General features: G+C 30.9%; 1 long non-coding RNA gene across 1 annotated transcript; it reads left to right on the top strand.

The window, feature by feature from the left end:
• Nucleotides 1-1,353: 1,353 nt before the first annotated feature.
• Nucleotides 1,354-6,290, top strand: LOC127241844 (uncharacterized). The gene is made up of 3 exons (XR_007836643.1): nt 1,354-1,707; nt 3,804-3,889; nt 6,014-6,290. It is a non-coding gene; the product is annotated as an uncharacterized LOC127241844 (long non-coding RNA).
• Nucleotides 6,291-22,273: the final 15,983 nt, after the last annotated feature.

The following is a 22,273-nucleotide window of genomic DNA, read 5'->3' as shown; positions in this document are numbered from 1 at the left end:
CTGTCCCGCCGCCGTCGACAACCGTCCAATTGCTCTGGTTGCGCACCAAATAGTCTTCTTTCCTACACATTCATCTTCACCAATTTTTCTGATTTTTTAAAACCCTTTCCTTCTGCTTGCTCTTCTTCTTCTTTCTTTTCCACCAAATTTTCTTTTTTCTCTTTTTTCCACTCCTTTCTATTATTTTTTTTTGTTTTCTCTTTCTTCCCCTCCCTTTTGCATCTTCTTCTTCTTTTTTATTTTTTTTTATTTTTTTCACAAACACCACAATTTATTTATTTATAAATACTCCCCTCCCTTCTGCCCGTCTTCTTCTTACTCGTCTTCTTCCTTTTTTTTTTTTTTTTTTTTTTTAAGTCTCAAGTGAACTCTATTGGTACGAGTCATTTTAAAAGAAATTAAACATAAATTCGTACGGGCTAAGACATAGGGCATTGATTGTGGTGTGATATGCTGGACAGACAGCGGGTCGTGGGGAGGATTGAAGTTGCGAAGAAAATTATATCACAATTAGGGGTTGGCCGAGTCCCAACATTTTTCATAAACACTACAATTTATTTATTTATGAATACTCTCCTCCCTTTTGTTTGTCTTCTTCTTCCTTGTTTTTTTTTTTAATTTTTTTTAAATTTTTTTTAATATAGTCAAATTATAGAGGGTCTGAAACAAAAAAAGTTAGTTACATAATAACATAGATTTTGAGATTTGAAATTGGAATCCAGTACCTATGATTTGGAATTGGAATCTTCTTCTTCTTCTTTCGGGGCGAATCTCATCTATTTGAATGAAGGAAGGAGAAGGGTGGCTGGTGGTGGTGAGGGGCGGTCTTCGGCTGGTCGATGCAATCTGGAAACTAATTTTATTTTATTTTTTTAAAATTAGTAAAATGATTAAAATATCATTATTCTGTGATTAAAATAATTTGAGAAAAGTATTTTTGTAATTTTATATGGTGATATATCAAATTTTATAAAAAAAAAATGGCAATATAGACGCGCGAGACCACTTACCCGTTAAGTAGTAACGAAAATAGATTTTCTGCATATTTTTTAAACAGTAAGGTTTTATAAAATTTTAAAACATAGAGGATTTTAGTAAATTCAAAAAATTACAAAGTTATTTTCTTTTCTATTTTGCCAAAAATAAAAATATCATATTTAGTTAATTTTTATTTTTTATTTTTTTAATAATTTAACTGTAGCAATGATAATAAAATATCGTTGTAAATATATTTGTTACGCGTGTAAGTAACTAAATGATAAATATGATAATTATAAATAAAAATATAGAAAAACTTAAATAATATTATTTTTAAAAGATTAAAAAAATAAAAATAAAAGTATTTTACAGTAATCAATCTCAATTTCTCTCGCCTAACTCTCCTATGCTCGAACCCTCGTCGAAGCAAGCTTCGCCGTCACCAGAGCCGGTCCGCCGCCCCTCCCCACACCCTGTCCTAGCCCCCTTTCTATCTCTTGCCTCGTTATCTATCTCAGCATAGCAGTCTTGTGGTCGTTCTCTGACCATTTGCTACAGGTAATGGCTTCCCGCCACCAGCCCCCTAGGTTTGCCATCAGCCGTTCCCTAGATTAAGCTATTCCCCGCTCAATCTCAGATTGTTCCCTATCGTTCTCCCTTTTTCATGGCTATCTCTCTTCTTCACTGTTGATGGTTTCTCGATGTGGGGATGGAGATGGATCAATTCTGGTAACATACGGCTCACCATTTTCTGTGTTCTCGTTTGATTATTGGGGATTCTTCGTTTTTTGATTGCTGCTCGGTGTGGTGTTTTGTTTCGATACTTGTGTGTTGGTATTGGAGGTGATTTGTGTATGGTTTGTCATCATAGAAAGAGGTGTTCTCAGCCATGGATGAAACATAGGGTTCACCTCGACCAAGCTTTTCCGATTTGTTCCAACCTCCAACACGCACACACGGTGTTCAACCAGTTGCCTGTTTGAAATCGCGTGTTTGTTTCGCTATTTTGTGGTTAGAAGAATGCTACGAAACTGTGTTTTGTTAGTTGAGCTTAACGAATGGATGAATAAGATGAAGAGGATGATAACACTCTTGATTTTGAAAGTTAAATGAGTTCTTGAATTAACATATTTGGTTTGTTAGTGTTGTTTAATCAATCTATCTATGAATCTAGGTCTTGAATATGTAGTTTAATGCTCTCAACGTACTATAGGCTGTAGTGTGAATGAAAGAGATCTAGATAAAGACAAGGATTTAATTTCAGTGTTTTCAGTGTTCATTTAGCACTAAAGTAAAACTAGTGGACATCAATTTTGAAATGCAAACTGCTTTTCCTTGAATTTATTTTTCTGAATCTTGATGGGGGTTAGAGAGGATAGAACATAAGATTGGAATGAAGAATTACTGTTCTGTGGGGGGAATATTTTAGAATTATGTTGCTGCTGGTAGGTGAAGGTTATTCATATTTGTGTAATTGTGTTATTACGGTATATAGTTGGAGGAAACAAAGTAGTTGTTGTTCCTTGCTCGCCAATATCAGCATCGTGTGCAACCTCACTCAACCTCTCCCTTTTCCTAACAATCATGGCCATAATAGATGATCATAAGTTCATCAGCTTACCTCTGATCCAAAAACTGAATTATTTAACACACAATTAGAGGTATACGTTGTACGTATATACATATGTAAAGGGTATCTATGTATGTATGTATTTGTATTCTTTGCTTTGGCTCTTCACTACTACCACGTAGACCATCGCAAAAAAAAAAAAAAAAAAAAAAAAAGAAAAAAAAAGGAAAGACTCATTAAAATGGTAGCATATATAGCAATCTATATCTATGTAACTAGCAACGATATTTATTGGATTATGAATGAGCTTCATGGAAATCAACATTTCCTCTTGTATCAATGCATATATCATTTTGAAATTATCTTTTCCTGTTCTAAAATAAGCTTTGCTTTGTGATGTCCCACTATGTCATAATGTTCATGAGCTTATTTGCTTGTCTGATTTGTTAGATCTTGTTCTTTTTTAATGACCAATTACCACATTTCTGTGAGCCCTGTGTTTTATGAATTGAAAAATCTTGGGCAATGTTCTGGCAACTAATCTGTATTTTGACTGATTATTTTATCTTTTCCGGTTAGATTATTCCTTTGATGAAAGTGGTACTCCATCCTCCGGTAGCATGATGGCAGTTGGTTTCGTCCTCCGTATATTTATGCTTTTGTCTTATATCCTTCCCATTTTGGCACCCATGTTTTACTATCAATTGGATCGTAAGTTCAAGCACCATCATGATTATTGCTGCTTATTATTTGACCATGTTTGCTTGTTTGAACTAGTTTCTGCGGACAACTAATACTTACAGTAGTATTTGTTTTGATTACTTGTTTATCATATCAAGCCTTGCAAATCTTTTGTTTATTATAAGATAGATGTTGGGTGTTTATCATCTCAAGCCTTGCAAATCTTTCGTTTATTATAAGATAGATGTTGGGTTTACTTTTTGTGTAGAAGATGCTTATGGCTGGTATCAAACTTACATTTCAGATAGTTTGCAACGACAATTGTAAATATGAAGGGTTTATATTTGTTTTCCCCACAATCTAGAAAAACTTGCCATTACAAATGGTCATAGGAATTTAGTAATACTAGCTTCAAGAGATTTCCCTACATGGAAAATATCTAAACCCAATTACGTATATACATACAGTTGTACATGTAAGCATTGCAGTAAAGCTATACATATATATATATATATGTAAATACTTCACTCCATTCCTGCTGAATCATGTTCCCCTCTCTTTCTTACTCTTTCAGACTTGTGAGTTGAGGGGCAAAAGGGAAAGGAGAAAGGACAAGTATGCCGCTGCTACCATAACATACCAATCTAGGTGATCCGGCAGGTACTTCTTAAGTAGTTTTCTTTCTTTAATAGTTGGTTTGATTTGGTATTCTATTATTTTTCTTTATTTAATACTTCTGAAAAAATAACATATTGTTCTTAGGGTGTGTTTGTTTGGGGGTTTGGATTTTGAGTTGGGATTTGAATAGTAAAAATTTTGAATTTGAATAGTTGTATGATGTGATATAAATAAGTAATGATGTGATGTTTTGAATGTAAAATTGATTTTTAGTATAATATAAAAAATAAAAAATAGGTGTTTGATTTGATATTTTTGGGGGGAAAGATTGGATAAATAGTGTAAATCCAATCCAATCCCCCAAACAAACACACCTTTAGTGTTCTCTATTTTTGTTTGGTTCCTTTTTTGTCACGGATAATGTTATATTCAAGTGAAATAGTTGATGCTATGGTTTGGTAGAATGAAACAAGCCCATAACATTATATTACCAAACTTCTTTTAAATAACTTGTCTGATAATCAGTTTAGGTGTAATATTAACATAGGATTTTGTACTTGCTGTGAATATCCGGGGCTATTAATTGGTCACAAATTTTTTTTTTTTAACTCGATTATTTTCACCTATTTGGATTTAGCCATACATCCGTTGGTTTCTCCTATGGCTCTATTTAATTTGTTTTGTTCTCTTGGTATTGGTTGATACATTGGAATGAGGTGGGGGTAAAATGGTGATTCCCCTTTACTTCCTGAATGTATGGCTGATGATAGTTGTTCATGATGCAGTGTCATGATTCCACCCCCCCCGCCCCCCCATCAAGACATATATTATTATATAATCTTTTGAGATAAATTGAATGTTGCATAGGTTGAATACTTTGGTTCCATTGGAGTTTGGTGGCTGGATGAGGCGAGTGGTTTTAATGTTTATTAGACATGATAGTTATTTAATCTTTTGATAGAAATTAAATGTTATAGGTTGAAGGCATAGGTTCCATTGGAGTTAGGTGGCTGTGTATTACATTACAATGGGACATGATTTCTCTCATTACTTCCTTTTTATTTATGCCTTCACTATAAAATCAGAATTTGATGTTTTGATGAAAAATTATAATTTGGTCAATGTGATCTGTCCAGCCCCACAGTTTTGCTTTTTCACTTTGGCCTTCAGGAATGAAGACACAGCTTGCGTGGAGCACAAAATTCTTGGTTTTTGAATTTTCAATTTTTTGTATATCAGAATATATAAGAATGAACAAATTGAGCCTTCTAAGTCTAGAATTTGTGGTGGTAGCAAAGTCTACTCTTGCATTTTATTAAATCATTCTTCTCCAAATAAACATGATAAAACATTCCTTTGTGGACCTGCCCTTGAGGTTAGATATTTTTGCTTGCATGAGTCTTGGATATTGCAAGTAATAGTTCTAATTGCATTGCATACCTCCCTTGCAGGCTCTTGTGGTAATCCAAACTTGAGGTGACCAAACTAGACCCGAACAAACTAACTTCACATGATTTGAAATATAGTTCTTGGTTGTTTTTATTTATGAATTTGACACATGGATCCTAACATTGGAGGTCAGTGCATCATGATGTGGGTAGTTTCGAGGTTTGATAGACCCGGGCTGTTGTAGGAGAAGTCAAATAAATCCAACTTATCTTATCACAAATACACATAAAGATCATATTAAAATTTTTGATTGCTTTCTCACATCCATTTTATTTAATTAAAAAACATTATGAGTAACTATGCATAGAAGTCGTCGTGGACGTCTTCGCTGTAGGAAAATAACTAGAGAAAAGAATAGCAAGAACTTTCAATTTGAGAGGCATTGGAATGAGAACGAGAATAGGAAGAGATGTCTCTAGGTTAGGTAAGCCTGGGCTGGTCGTTTTCTTCGATCTAAAATGTTGTGCTCTTGATTCATTAACTGCTGATGAAATTTCTTGGTAAGATTAGAATCGTTGAATGTAGTTAGTATTGAATGATACTTTTTGTTTGTACTATTGTTGTCATGATCTTATCTGAACTTGTTTTAATTATTTTGTTCTTTTAATTATACTCTTTGTAGTAATTTATTCTTTTAATTATTTTTTTCTTTGACATCTAATTAAATTCATTGAGCATCGATAAAAATAATAATAAAAAAATTCTTTTTCATTGCAGTTGATTCGTCACCCCTGAGTGCCTCCCGAAAAATTGCTGAAAACACCATCTATGTTTGTTCTACCTCATGCTTATATTATTTTTATATTGTTTGGATGTTGGATAGTATGAATTATGAATATTTTGGATGATAGGTATTTCGGATATGTTTTACCATGCTTGTTGGTGCAAAACATTGTATTTATATTTTTGGCGTGTCAGATAACGTCGGATCAGCATCATCTTGTATGTTTTTGTACGATTTTTGTATTTGTTATAAAAAATAGGTATTATGCTATTTGTAACGAAATTAATACGTCAATAAATATTATTATTTTTGTCACTTTTGTTGGATCATTACAAAAAAGTTTGTTACTATCTGTAGAAAATTATAACGGTTTTGTTGTTATGGAGAATGTTCGTAACAAATATTTTTTCTAACGAGATTGAAGTATTTGTAACGTTATTTTTGTTACGGGAATATTTGTAACAAAAGGTTATTATCACGACAAATGACAATAATAACGGTTTTTTTTGTAACGGATAATTTTGTTACAAAAAATGAATTGAACCGTTACAAATAAATTTAGCACGTGCGTAATAGGGGGCATTGGCAATCAACTTTTTGTTACGGAAAGTGTCGCTACAGAGACCTTTTGTTTATCGATTTTTTTATAGCGATCAAAATTCGTTACAAAATTGACACAAAAAGCTTCTTGTGTCGAAAATTAAGCATTTGTATAAGCTTTTCCCCTGCTACAAAAGGCTGAATTTCCGGTAGTGAGTAGATTATTTATAATCTAATTGGGTCAACAAACACTGTGTCATTTATTACTTTGCATGCATTCACATTCATTACTTTCGACACTAGGTTGTTATTAATATGAGTTTACCTCGCGAATACGGGTATTTATTTTACTATATGGTTTCTAATACCTTTGAACGTTTACTCACGCGTGTTGGCCTCTTATTTTGTTTTCAAGGGGAATTAGGGTTTAGGGGATTTCGAACAAACTGTTTTCAATATATGGTATCAGAGCAGCATGCTCAGTTTTTTTAGTAGATCAACTTGCGGTGCAAAATGAATTGAGAAGGCAATTCGACAACTAGATCTCCCTTCTTCGATAGTTTTGACTATCGGTTTTGGAAAACAAAAATAAAAACATTTCTAATGTCATAAAGAAGATAATGTTTGATAAGCTATTGAATATAAATAGTCACACCCCACAGTAATCATTCAAAGGTAACTGAGTAGAAGAACTTCCCAAAGATGTATCGAAGCCAAAGAAAGAATGGACCATTGAAAAATGGGGATACCTCAGCTACAAGAGTATGGTATTTTTATAATTTAAATATTTAATCGCGGTTTTCGGTGACATAATATTATTGAAACTTAAAAAATATATTACTAATCCCGTCCCATTTACCGTGTTCATCTTTCTATTTTCGTCTGTTTCATTTATTCTATCACTTTTCTTTTCTGTGAAAAAAATTATACACTTAAATCAAATATAAATTTTTTTATTTATAAATTTTTTCATTTATAACTTTTTTTAATTTTAATCTTATACAATTTTTTTTTATTATATGATAATTATTTTCACTAAGATATTCTTAATTATTTACTAATTATAATTCTCCTAAATTTTTGTGTCTATAGTAAATAGGACACGGTACCCGAGACAGAGGGAGTATTTATGTTAAAATGGTTTTTAAATTTAATTAATTAATTTATTTATTTTTTCTGACATCCATGACAATGAAAGTGAGGGTTTCTTTGCTTTGCCTACCATTAAAGAAATCTTTTCTATCATAGAATGTCCTATTTTTTAATATGCCATAGATGATGGGGACAACAATACCTACACATATTAACTATCAAATTCAGTATATTTTGTCCATATTTATATATTGGAATATGTAAATAGTTCTGGGATAATTTATATACACATTCAGTGTTATAGATATTGAATGTTAGAATACGGGCGTGTTCGCGGTGAACATAATCGTATTTCAACACGGCCACTGATACGTAGATGTTGAATGTTTAAATACCGGTGTGTTTTTGGTTAATACTGGCGTATTTGAACTAAGACATAAGAGGGACATAATGATGGGTTAAACAAGGCTGTGTTCCGCATAATATGACATTTTTCGATCCGAATTCCATGCCACTTTAGCTTTCAATATAATTACGTCAGTACATTCTATTAAAATTTCAATGATGAGGCAAAAAATGATGATTAATTTTTTTTATATGAGATTAATTTTGATAAGTATTTCTAAATGAGACAAAAAATAAAATAATAAAAAAAATAGTTGGAATCAATTTTGTTTTTTTGCTCGATATTTGTGTTTTAAACAATTGTATATATTAAAATAAATTATATCTCACAAACTTTTATTAATTTGTTTATATAAAAAATACTTGTTGCATTAATTATTTTAAATTACAAAGGTTATTATAGTTCTTTAATTTATATAATCATGACCAATTAATTTATTATATATATATATATATTATATTATTGTATATTTGTATATGCAGTGAGATTTTTAATATTAGAAACTATTTTAATTACAAGGTATAAACTTGCCGATGGAATTGGAATTGTGGTTTGGATTGTGGATTGGAATTTGAATAGTAAAAAAAATTGAATTTGAATAGTTGTATGATGTGATATAAATATGTATTGATGTGATGTTTTGAATGTAAAATTAATTTTTAGTATAATATAAAAAATAAAAAATAAATATATGAAATGATGTTTTCCGAGGAAAATTTTTGTGTGAATAGTATAAATCCACTCCAATTCTTCAAACAAACACACCCTTAGTCGAATATGCATTTAAAGGTGAGTTCCTCCACTGTAATCTTATCTTATTTTCATACAGAAATATTGTGCTCCCGTAATACATAGATTTACTTGTGCTATTGATTAGTTAGTTATTATTATTATATGCTCAGTTGCTCAATCGGCACATCATAATTTTAATGTGAGTTTTTGACATACATTTATTTATTTATACCTTCATTGTTTAAATTCTTTAATTTTATTTAAATCAAGTTTGTTATTTTGTTTAAATTAATGTGTTGTTCATTTGTATAATTAATTATTTATAATATTAAATTAATTAAATTGAAAATTAATTTTATCATTTTGATTAAGTGAATGTATTGTACATTTATAGTAGAATAAAAAATTTATAATAAAATGGCCGCATTGCACATATTCAACACTATTTAGCAAATGAAAAAATAAAATAAAAATAAGAGGAGTAATATGGTGTAATTTCCGAAAGGACAATAGTAGTAACTTTAGCTACTATTAGGGTTGGCAAAAAAATAGAAGAAAGCTTCACATTATTTATTTTGGTGGTGAAAAGTCGAATCAACATTTACAGCTTCACCAAAATTTTGTAGTATAAATAGGCAGCGGATGATGTATGCTTCATTTAACTTCCATCAAAACAACACAATTACGTAATTAGTTAGTTTTATTACAAGCTTTAGCCTACAAGTCCTACATATATATACAAATATATCCTAATATGGCCAAAGTATTGTTGTGGAGTGTGTGTCTCCTTGTGGCCTTAATTATGGTTGCGCAGCAGTCGGGTGGTTTCGCATCAGCGGCTCGCGTGCTTTCACAAAGTGTCGAGACAGACCAGATTAGGAATCCTTCCATTATTCCAGCAATTCCAGTTCCAAGGATTGTTCCTTCTATCCTTACATGCCTTCCACCTCCACCTCCACCCCTGTGAAGAAGAAGCACTCTAAAGATGAACATGAAAATAAAGATGAAGCCCTTTACATCTTTCAAATAAAATAATACTACCATATATATATATATATATATATATATCATAATGAAAGCACCTTCTTGCATATATATATATAAGTAGATATCAAGAATAATTGCTCCTCGGAGCATCCAATAAATTAAATCGCTATTTCTAGAACAATTATGCAACCATGGTGTATATGTGGGCTTCCATAGATATATCTCATCTTCTGTGTTTATGTTTCAAAATACAGTAATTAATGTAATATTATGGAGGAAGTATTTGCTTTCATGTTTGTCTCTTTAATTCTCTTCGATGATGATTGTAGGCATTAAAAATTAAATGTCTAAATTAAATTAAATATTATGTATTTTGGAAGAAAATAAAATTTTAATAAAATAAATATATGATATTTAATTATACACATATGTTAATTTTTGTACAATAAATATCGCAAAAATCTGCTAAAAATGGAAGATAGCGTACAAATATTACGTGCATAAATAGAACTATAATAAATTTGGCAGCAAAATAAATAAATTTTTTGTCAATAAAGGAAGTAATATAATTAATATCTTCCGAAAAAACAATGATATAAAGATCTTGGCAAGAAATGAATGTGCACAATCAAATCCATCAATAATGGAAAATGATATCTGAGGAAAGATTATAAAATCTTCCTATTGGCCAATCAAGATGCGCCACGTGACACTATTCAAAAAGGAAGTTGAGGCCACCCCTCCCGTATAAATAGGAGTCATGGCCAGTTCATTTGAGACATCGAAGTTACATCGAGGATTCAAGCAAAAGGGTAAGTCTCTAGACTCTCTCTATATTGTTCTTCATGTTCTTCGTGTCATTCGAAGCGTTCTTCCTCGAAAGTCATTAATTTGGACAAATGATCCAATATTAGTTGACAAATCGATGAAGTTAACGTTCTTCGTCGTATGTCCAAGCCGGAGGAAGGATCAAAGCTCTCAAAGCCGTTAAAGAATTCGTCAAAGCCAAGGGAATGTCTCCAAAGTTCATCTCGAAGTTTCATGATGTTCATCGCGTTCTTCAACAAAGCATCAACTAGGCCCTCTTCGATCCAAAAGTCAAAGGGACACGCTATCAAAAGTGTTATGGAGCATTAAATTCACCTCTTCAAGGATCAAAGCTCCAAAAGCGATTGAAGAGTCCATTAAAGCCAACGAAGAGCATCCAAAGTTCATCCCAAAGTTTCGAGGTGTTCATCGCGTTCTTCATCAAAGCATCAACTCGGCCCTCTTCGATCCAAATGTCAAAGGGATATGCCACCAAAAGCGTTATGGAGTACCAGATCTACCTCCTCAAAGATCAAAGCCGCGGATCGTCCAAAGAAGACATCAAATCCAAAGCCGATGATCGAATTGCCCACACGGAGACTGAAGCTCTCCAAAAGGCGGAAAAGAGAAATAAAAGATCAAAGCCGCGGATCGTCCAAAGAAAACATCAAATCCAAAGCCGACGATCAAATCGCCCCCCATAGAGACCAAAGCCCTCCGAAAGGCGGCAAAGCCAAACCAAATATCAAAGCCGTGGATCGTTCAAAGAAGACATCAAATCCAAAGCCAACGATCAAATGCCCATACGGAGACCAAAGTCCTCCAAAAAGCGACAAAGACAAAACAAAGATCAAAGCCATGGATCGTTCAAAGATGACATCAAATCCAAACCCGACAATCGAATCGCCCACACGGAGACCGAAACTCTCCAAAAGGCGGCAAGGCCAAACCAAATATCAAAGTCTCGGATCGTTCAAATAAAACATAAAATCCAAAGCCGATGATCAAATCGCCTACACGGAGACAAAAAATCTCCAAAAGGCGGCAAAGTCAAATCAAAGATCAAAGTCTCGGATCGTCCAAAGAGGACATCAAATCCAAAGCTGACGATCAAATTGCCTGCACGGAGACCAAAGCTCTCCAAAGTCCAGCAAAATCAAACCGAAGACCAAATCTCTTCGGATTAAAGAAGCCATAGAAAATCAAGTTGGAAAACAAATCGATCCGGAAGGAGAATCAAATGACCCATTTAAAAAATATGATCCACTTTAAATTCAAATCAAATATAATTTATACAAATTTTGTGTTTATTAAAAATAACACAATTTTTTGCCTACAATGATAAATAGACACTTGTCTCTAGGCTTGCTTGATTGATTGAATCACATACACTAATGTATTTTTGTATTCAAATTACATTCACACATACTTTAAATTGAATATTAGCCTTTGGATCTAAAGTTAATTACTAACATTAATCAGCTGCTCTTATATTTATATGCATTAATTTTTTTTTTTTTTGTTGATATCTATATCTATATATTTTATTGAAATATAAATTTTAAAATATTTATATACATATTTTTAAATTCTTAATTATATAAATATAAATTACACATATCACTTACCATTCAACTTTTAATTCAAAAAATTCAATCAATAATATCAACTACAACAACAATTATTCTTCACCCTCGAAACCAAAATAGGAAAAAAACAATAATAATAAGTTGGTAAGGATGAATGAGTACCGTAAACTTGTACGGATATGGAAATGGGTCGGCACCGAGACCCGACCCAAATACACATTGTTGGACCCGGCTATACCCGGACCCGACCACAGACTAGATACTCGACAAGACCCGAAAAATTTGAAAAACTTTTATAATTCTTAATTTTAATTCAATATTATATCCGGACCGGACACACGTTAAATTTTTATGTATTTTATTCAAAAATATTACAATAAAATAATAAACAATATATATATTAAGCTCAAAAAATATGTTTAGTATAATTTCTATTGTTACGAATTATTATTTAATTTTTGACCTTTGACCCGAGACTCCACTCAAGACCCAACTTGAATCCCATAAGTGTATACAATTACCGACGCTACCAAAAAATTGCCTATTTGTAGCAAATCTCATCCGCAATAATTTTTTTTGTTACAAAAGTTATTTTTCATTCCGGATATTTTTGTAACAAATAATTTTTCTCAGTTTGGTCAACCTTTTTACTTTTGTTACGGTATATTTTTCGATACAACTACAATAATTTTAATTTTAAATTTTAACTAATTTTAAAATAATATTATATATATACATATATTATATATATAATATTTAAATATTAATATATACAAACTGAAATTAAAATAATTGTTCATTAATAATTAAAATGACTATATACAATTAAAAATTAAAATTAAAATAAAAATTAAAACTATGAGCTACACGCTTTCCATCCACTTCTTCATCTTCATCTATTCGTTCTTCTTCTTTATTCTTTCATATTCTTTCTTTTTTCTTTTTTTTTTTCCTTCTTCTTCTTTCCGTACTTCCTCCTTCTCCTTCTTTTTAAGTTATCAGTGCTGCACTCATGAACCGTGCGCCGCATTCGGCTTCCTCAGCAGTCGACCGTGCTCTGCCGCCCGTTCCTTGACTCATCGACCGCGAGCCACCTCTGCCCACCGACGCCCTCAACCGCCGGCCCTAGTTTTTTCCCTAAGTTTGAATTTGTTTATTTTGTGAATTTTTTATGTTTTTTTGACTAGTTAGGCTTTTTCTTATACAAATTTTCTTCGTATTGTTATATTTATGGAGCTTAATGTGATTTACAGAAGCATTTTTAGGGTTCGATTTAGTTGTTTCTTTTTCCCTTTTTCGAACAAATTTGGGCATAATTTTTTTAAAAAATACAGTATTTGACAAAATTTTTAATAATACACTCTAATTTTTGGTAGAATGTTTAAAACATAAACTTTGGGCAAATTATTTTTGGTTATCAGCATTTTACCAAAATTTGCAATTAATTTTAGAATTTGTTCTTCCTGATGGGGATTTTGTGAATATAATTTATTCTTTCCTTATCTTTGCAATTTTGTTTAGGTGATATTAACAGAGATCTATTTCAAGTATCTATTGTGACAATGTTTAATAAGTTTGCAAAAGTTGGTTCTTGTGTGACTGTTAAACTTTTTCTGCCTATTGTGCTGTAAATGAATTTTATGAAATTTCTCTACTTGAAATTTGTTAAGAACTTAGCATCTCAGTAAGTTATTTTGCATAGTTCTCATATTCTCCTTATCCATATTAGTGTATAGGTTGCTATGGTATCCTAAACTATTTATTGCTCATTAAAATATATTCTCTAAAGGCTTTCTACAAGTAATCCTTCGTTGGTTTGGAATATGTGGTTAATGCTATGTTTGAAATCTTGCACTTTGTTGACAGAGTGTCTACTTTAGAATCTTGAAGCTTTGAGATAAGAATGTGGGATTTTTAATTTTGTTGCTAACGAGGATCTAAAGTGACAATAGAGTTAGGAAATACAAGCACACCTTCTTGATTTTGGCTTAGCATTTAAGAATTTTGTCTTCTTTTGGATGTATTTATAAGTATTCAAGACATTTTTATACTGACTTTGTGGCTTCTCCTAATGGATGTGGCTTTTGGTTGTTAGAATTGTTAAATTTCTTTGTACAAAGCACATGCACTAAACCAAAGTTATTACTCTATATTGGAATTGGAAAATCAGTTTGTGTTTTAATCTACTGAATCAAACAATTTTTTTGCAATATATTTAGATTGCCAACTCTTATCTTCTATATTATCATGGTGTCTTCTTTAGATTGCCAACCAGATTTAGACTAATAAATTGCAATAATATTCAAGTCATTTTCAAATTGGAATCATATATAATTTAGATTGGAACGATATTTGATTAAAATGGAACTTCAACCTTCTTGTTCATTCCATTCCATAAGCTAAATCATTGGGAGTGTGGGACTACGAGAAAGTGTATGAACGGACAATTTATAGCAACATACATAATTGCATACTGAACAACATGAAGTGAGTTCTTTGTGTAATTTTCATGACTCCTGATTACATTGCCCTCCATTTGCTTCAAATAAGTACCGCTGTTAACATGGATGGATGGCCATTGAACAACTTCAGGTTTAATCCATTGAGTGGTGCAATAGTTTATGGTACTTCTTCTGATGGGCCAATCAGCTGCAATAATTTAGAGACTGGAATTTCACAAACACAGACAAACCTTAATCCCAATGGGTGGCAGTACTAGATTGGAGACAAAAATGAGAATATTGGTTATTGATTTTGTTTCTTGTTAATATAAATTTTGCTTTTGGATAAAATCATTGCTACACTTTGTTTTACACAGTAATTGGAAATTTCATGTAATGCATTCTTTTGGACTTCTATAAATGTGTATATCCTGTCACATCTCTCTTATAGACTAATGTTTAATGATTCTTAGATTATTTCCGTTTTGTTGAGGTGAAAGATCCAAACATTACTACAATAAGACCCTGTAAATAATCTACATCGATGGGATGATATTTTCGCTTATGGTAGTTCCAGGTTTGTGCAATTAATTGATCGCTAGTGTTGTCCTTGTGAAAAATTCATTTTTTTGTGTACACGTATATTCGTTGTTATTTTAATCGTACCACTACAGCAACTCAGGCAGAACAATGTGCCTTGAAAACTATTGTGTAAATAATTTTTTTTCTTTTTTGGTCGTGAAATAATGTTGCTGCCTTTAGTCTAGTTAGTCAGATGAAAAAACTATGAATTGAGCTCCTTAAAAGTTGTTTGTGGGTGTGTTTTGGGACAACAAATGTTGAATGTGGTGATACACAACACAATATACTAATGTGTGAACTTACATGTGAAATGTTCATTTTTTAGGAAATTATTTAACTTTTGAAAAGATGTGAAACGGACCATCATGTCTCAGTTTCACTTTAGGTATCGCATGGGAGATACAAACTTGAGATTTTCAGCAAGTTATTATTTGATTTTATAGCAAATTTTCTTTCAAATATGGTTGGAGGCAAATAATGTCGAAGTGATCATTTGCGGGATGTGTGGTGGTTTGTGTTGGGTGCTATAATTTATTGTTATATCTATATTTTTTTTACTATAATCACTTTTCAGCTGCTTGTTAATTCTACTGCAACACTATTTTCAGATTTATCTTCATCTAGAGGCTGCAAGAAACAATCCACTAAAATTATCAAGGAGATGAAAAAAAAGGATAGTTTTGTGTGAGAAAGGTGTGTACTTGGTACCAACGGGAGATAGTTATATTCCTAGACAATAAAGACTTCGTGCAACTGATAGTGATAGATTTGATGTAGTATTTTTATATTTTATAACGTTGTCAACTGATGGTGATATAGATTTGATGTAGCATTTTTTCATTTTGTAATATTATTTTGCAATTTTTTCTCGTATTGTACAGGTTTTACGATTCTGATATTGATTATTTTTTTATTACTGAAAAATAAGAATACTCTTTTTTGTTGCGAAATTGTGGCTGTTACAAATACCGATACAAAAAATATGAATATCGTTTAAAATAATTTTCTGACAACCAACTTATTGTAAAAAAATTTATACTGTAACAAAAGCCGTTACAAATGCATGCATATTTATTGTAACAAATCTTTTATTACGAAGAGCGTACGCTACAAATAAATAATAAATACATTGTTAGCGTTACAAAAATCGTTACAACAAGATTTCTCACGTGCTTTATAAGTACTTTGACCGCCCACTTTTTGTTACGGAAAATATCGATACAAAGACTTTTTGTAACTCGAGTATATGCACCGGTCAAAATCCGGTACAAAATTGTTACAAATAGCTTTTTATAACGAAAAATGCTCATTTCTAACTTGTTTTTTAACCGCTACAAATGAGCATATTTTTGGTAGTGCGATTCCATACCAGAATAATTGAACTCGACTTCAAATAAATAGGTCAGGTTCGGATTGAGTCTCGAACCTACCCAGATCCATTGTCATCTTCAAATCTTTGAGAAGCACCGAAAACACCTGTTGATTTATCCATCCAAACCAAGAGAAAAATAAGCCATCTTCGTCCCTGCCAATTATCTTCCAGTGATATTGAGATGATAAAATCGGAATCAGCCATATATAAAACTATTCAAATTCAACTAACAGGACCCCCGCCCCTAATACCATATTAAATGATCATCTTCCTAAAAATTTAATTTTAAAAGATATGTATATTTTATATATTTATATATATATATACATTAGGAAATAAAGAAATATATAAAATAATATTGGGATATTTTGTAAGAGAACAACATATAAATATATAAAATAATATTTGATAGAATATTTTGTAAGTGAAAAACATATATATAATTTTTTGGAAACGTAAAGTCCAAATAATAAAATTTGAGAAAAATCTGATATAAGAAAATAACAAAAAAAAAAAAAAAAAAGCAAACAATCTTGGATTACTAATTAGAATAATGAAATATATGGTTATTATTTATTTATTGTTTCCTATTTAACTTTAAGCTCATTTATGGTCGATTTATTTTGTTCCATTTTTTCTTGTTGTCAAGCGTAGTAAAAGGAATGAGTTTGAATACACAAAAGAACAAAAAATACAAGTTTTCAATACTCTCTCAGTCCCTTAACAAAGGTATTTATTTTTCTATTTTTATCAATTTTATAACAAAATATTTATTTTATTTCTTAGTGATTATACTATTTACGTAACATTAAAATTAAATTTACAACTAAAATATATTACACAAATATCATTACAAAAAAATTACGTAAAAGAACAAAATAATACTTATTTAAGAGACGAAGGGTGTAATAAAAGTCAAATAATCAATCTAAATTTTAATGAGTTTATAGTACTTCAAAATTTTATTAACATAATATTCCCCATGTCGGGATAATTATGACATCTTTTTCTTTTTTTTTTTCTTCCTTATATGTATGCACAAATAAATAACTTTATCATTTTATTATTTAATTATTTTTATTTTAAAAAAAAAATAATTTTTTATTATTTTTCTACTTAACACGTAATGTTCTTATTAATTTTTATAATAATCCTATTTTACTTTTTATATACCACACTTTTTACAATAAAATTATATTATTTCTTAATTTTTGTGTCGAGACAATGCCTCATAAACCTAGACAGAAAATGTGTATGTTTAACCATTACATAAATAGTGTAACTTGTATCTACATGAATGGTTGGGTTGTTTGCATAAGTTCATATATTATGAATGTTGTTAAGTCAAGCAATAAAATTAATTGTATTGTTGTGTACTTATGTTATTATACAAGTATTACATATAATGCCTTGATTATATATTCAATTTATTTATAAAAATTAAATAAAATATATTATTCTATTATTTATGTCTCATATTCTGGTATATTTTTTAAAATATTTTATGGTAAGTGAGCTTCGTTCTACTGTTATTATTCATTACCACCACCATATATATGCAAGTCTCGATAATTACTTATGAAATAAACAAACCATACTACCTATAAGTAGCTTGTTTTCATCTAGGTAAACTGTTTTTTTTAGTTCTGTAACTGGACCCTTTATTTAGTTCCGTAAATGGAGTCTGTCGCAAATTAGTCTCATAAGTGAAAACTTTTCGTTGTTTTAGTCCTTCGGCGCCGGAGACGCCCGCGTGGCTCGCCGGAGGTGACGTATCCGCCAGGTCAGCGACACCTGGCGAACACGTGGATTTTTTTTATTTTTTTTTCATTTTTTAAAAAACTTATTTTTAATTTATTTTTAATTTTATTTGCATTTTTTTATTTAGTCCAATTTTTTTTTTAAAAAAAAATAAATAAAAAAAATAAATCCACGTGTCCGCCATGTGTCGCTGACCTGGCGGGACACCTGGCGGACACGTTACCTCCAGCGAGCCACGCGGACATCTCCGGCGCCGGAGGACTAAAACAACGAAAATTTTCCACTTATGGGACTAATTTGTGATAGACTTCACTTACTGGACTAAAATGATAAGGGGTCCAGTTGCTGGACTAAAAAAAACAGTTTACCCTTTCATCTATCATATATCATACAATACAAAATTCAAAGTAAAAGGTTCATCGATTCAAAGTAAAAGGTTCATCGGTAAGCAATTTTTATATCTTTGGTTATATTCTTTCATTTGAATAATGGTTCGATAGTAAGGATAGCTTTGTATGGCTTGATCATTGTCGGTGAGTTGATATTTAATACTTATATATCTTGGCTTATTAGTATTTTTTTTTATTATTAATATTCTAATTTTTATGCTATAGATTTCATAGTTTATGTCTATGCATGGACACAAATATGATAACAAAATCCTCTTATAAGATGTTACATAATAATTGCAAAAATGTAAAGGGGTGCGATATTTTGAAGTTTTGTTTCATTTTTTTTTTAATTAATTATAAATTTCTAAAAGAACGTATTTTTTGTTCTTACAAAAATCATATTAAAATTAATATTCAAATCAATATATCAAAGCTTAAAAAAAATCATATTTCAAAATAAAACAACACAATTTTTTACTTATATTGATAGGGTGTTGGGGTATCCTCCTGAATTCCATATTCATCGCACTTCTTATTACATCCCAACAGTTTGATGGGATGCAGATGAACAGACCAGATGAATGCATATATAGATATAACACATATTCATTGCAGCGATGGTCATAAATCCTAGATAGATGATTTCATCCTCATAAAAAAAGAAAACTAGACACTCTCCGCCAACATCTATCGAACAAAAAAAATATAGTAGTGAAATCGGAACGTGGAACAAGGGGGAAGAAAATGATGTGTATTCCTGTGAGTACCGGTACGCCGTGATCGAAGATAACATTCAAGAAAATCGAGAATGCAGTAAATATGGTTATTACAATATTCTACGAAAAGGAGAAAATTTGTGGAATTTGAATTGTGACCAATATTCAATCTTATTCAAGTTAATGTTGTTACATCTTTTATGAACATCATCAATTGGTAATAGATGAATGAATGAGGTATTTAGCAGTATTAATAAAGTTCCGGACAGAAAGATATCTTAATCATCCTTAAAAGTCCATTGCAATCTTTTACAAACTGGAGCTTATATTAGTTATGATAAAGTTGTTCTAACTTACTCATATAGCAAGGAGAAAAAAGAGTTCGAGTGTTATTGATGTAGCAAAGTAGAACATATAAGGAGAAATTTCCATGTAGGATTGAAGCCGAACAAAATCGTGGAGAGTGGGATGAGAGTAGAATTTCGAGAAGGGGAAGTTGGTAAAAATGATGTCACCGTAATTTTTTATATGGCCACCATAAACTTTAAAGACGATTGGATCGTATATTGTGGCAACCACTTGACACGAGATGCATCAAAAGTCTCCAAGTTCAATAAATATAACGTTAACGATGCTATTGTCGATCACTACCAATAATATTGTCCATCTGGTTGAGAAAGAAGGCAATCTGGTTTGTTCGGGTTCGTATCGGGTTTTTTCGGATTTCGGGTGACCTGAAACTAATTCAGGTCAATCTGAACCCGACCTGAAAGAATTCGTGTCGCGTTCGGGTTTAGGGTTTCAGGTCAAATTTCGGGTTTGGGTCAGGTTCGGGTTGATAGTTTTTTTGTTATCCTCATTGCTCAACTCGACACGAACACGACCCAAAAACACGAATTGACACCCCTACATCTGGTTGAGAAAGAAGGCAACGTCATCATAAAAGGAACGAACAATGACTCCATCACACTTGATAGTGTTTTCCATATCCTAAGTATGAAGAAAAAATTATTTTCAATAGCAAATGATATGGATAATGGCCAACTATGTTCTCTTTGGTCCAAGTGATAGATGTCAAGTTTCTTAGAAACATTGGAAATCTTGAAGCCAACAAGGAAAAGAACAAGGAAAAGAATTAATAACTTGTATGTCCTATTTGCTTCATCATCTTAAGTGGATAAAATGAGCTCAAACAATAATATGCATCATTATGACATATTAGACATAGACATGTTACTTTGGATAAATTGAAATTAATGATGCATAAGAGCTCTGTACAAAATACGGGCGTATTTAAACACAAACATAAGAGGGAAACACGGCTGTGTTCTGCGTAATATGACCTTTTTCGATTCGAATTTAACGTCACTTTAGCTTTCACTATAATTACGTCAGTACATTCTATTAAAATTTCAATGGCGGGGCAAAAAATGATGATTAAATTTTTTATATGAGATTAATTTTGATAAGTATTTCTAAATGAGACAAAAAAAAAAAAATAATAATAAAAAATAGTTGGAATCAATTTTGTTTTTTTGCTCGATATTTGTGTTTTAAACAATTGTATATATTAAAATAAATTATATCTCACAAACTTTTATTAATTTGTTTATATAAAAAATACTTGTTGCATTAATTATTTTAAATTACAAAGGTTATTATAGTTCTTTAATTTATATAATCATGACCAATTAATTTATTATATATATATATATATTATATTATTGTATATTTGTATATGCAGTGAGATTTTTAATATTAGAAACTATTTTAATTACAAGGTATAAACTTGCTGAATTCATAGGATTTGCTTAGTCAAAAATATGAATTTAAAGGTGAGTTCCTCCACTGTAATTTTATCATATTTTCATACATTTGTATACAGAAATATTGTGCTCCTGTAATTTATAGATTTACTTGTGCTAGTGATTAATTCATTATTATTATTATTATTATTATTATTATTATTATTATTATTATTATTATTATTATAATATTTTTAGTTGCTCAATGGGCACATCATAATTTTAATGTGAGTTTTTGACATACATTTATTTATTTATACCTTCATTGTTTAAATTCTTTAATTTTTTTTTTAAAATTAAGTTTGTTATTTTGATTAAATTAATGTGTTGTTTATTTGTATAATTAATTAATGAAATTGAAAATTAAGTTTATCATTTTGATTAAATGAATGTGTTGTATATTTACATTAAAATATAAAATTTATAATAAGATCATGGATTACACATATTTAATACTATTTTCATAGTAAATGAAAAATAAAAATAAAAATAAGAGTAATATGGTGTAATTTCCGAGAGGACAATAATAGTAAAGAAAGCTACTAATAGGGTTGGCAAAATGGCGGAAAATTTTTTTACATTCTTTATTTTGGCGGTGAAAAGTCAAATCAACATTTATAACATCATCAAAATTTTGTAGTATAAATAGGCAGCAGATGATATATGCTTCATTTAACTTCCATCAAAACAACACAATTACGTAATTAATTAGTTTTATTAGAAGCTTTAGCCTACAAGTCCTACATATATATACAAATGTATCCTAATATGGCCAAAGTATTGTTGTGGAGTGTGTCTCCTTGTGGCCTTAATTGTGGTTGCGCAGCAGTCGGGTGGTTTCGCATCAGCGGCTCGCGTGCTTTCAGAAAGTGTCGAGGCAGACCAGTTAATTAATGTTGGCCGTGCCCTTCCAGTAATGCCAGTTCCAGTGGTTCCTTCTATCCTTACATGCCTTCGACCTCCACCCCTGTAAACAAGAAGCACTCTAAAGATGAACATGAAGATGAAGATGAAGATGAAGCCCTTTACAT

Source organism: Andrographis paniculata, unplaced genomic scaffold (genome assembly GCF_009805555.1).
Source record: "Andrographis paniculata isolate CXL003 unplaced genomic scaffold, ASM980555v1 Contig83END, whole genome shotgun sequence".
Taxonomy (NCBI): domain Eukaryota; kingdom Viridiplantae; phylum Streptophyta; class Magnoliopsida; order Lamiales; family Acanthaceae; genus Andrographis; species Andrographis paniculata.
The sequence above is the reverse complement of the archived record's forward strand: the minus strand, read 5'-3'. Positions and strand labels throughout refer to the sequence as shown.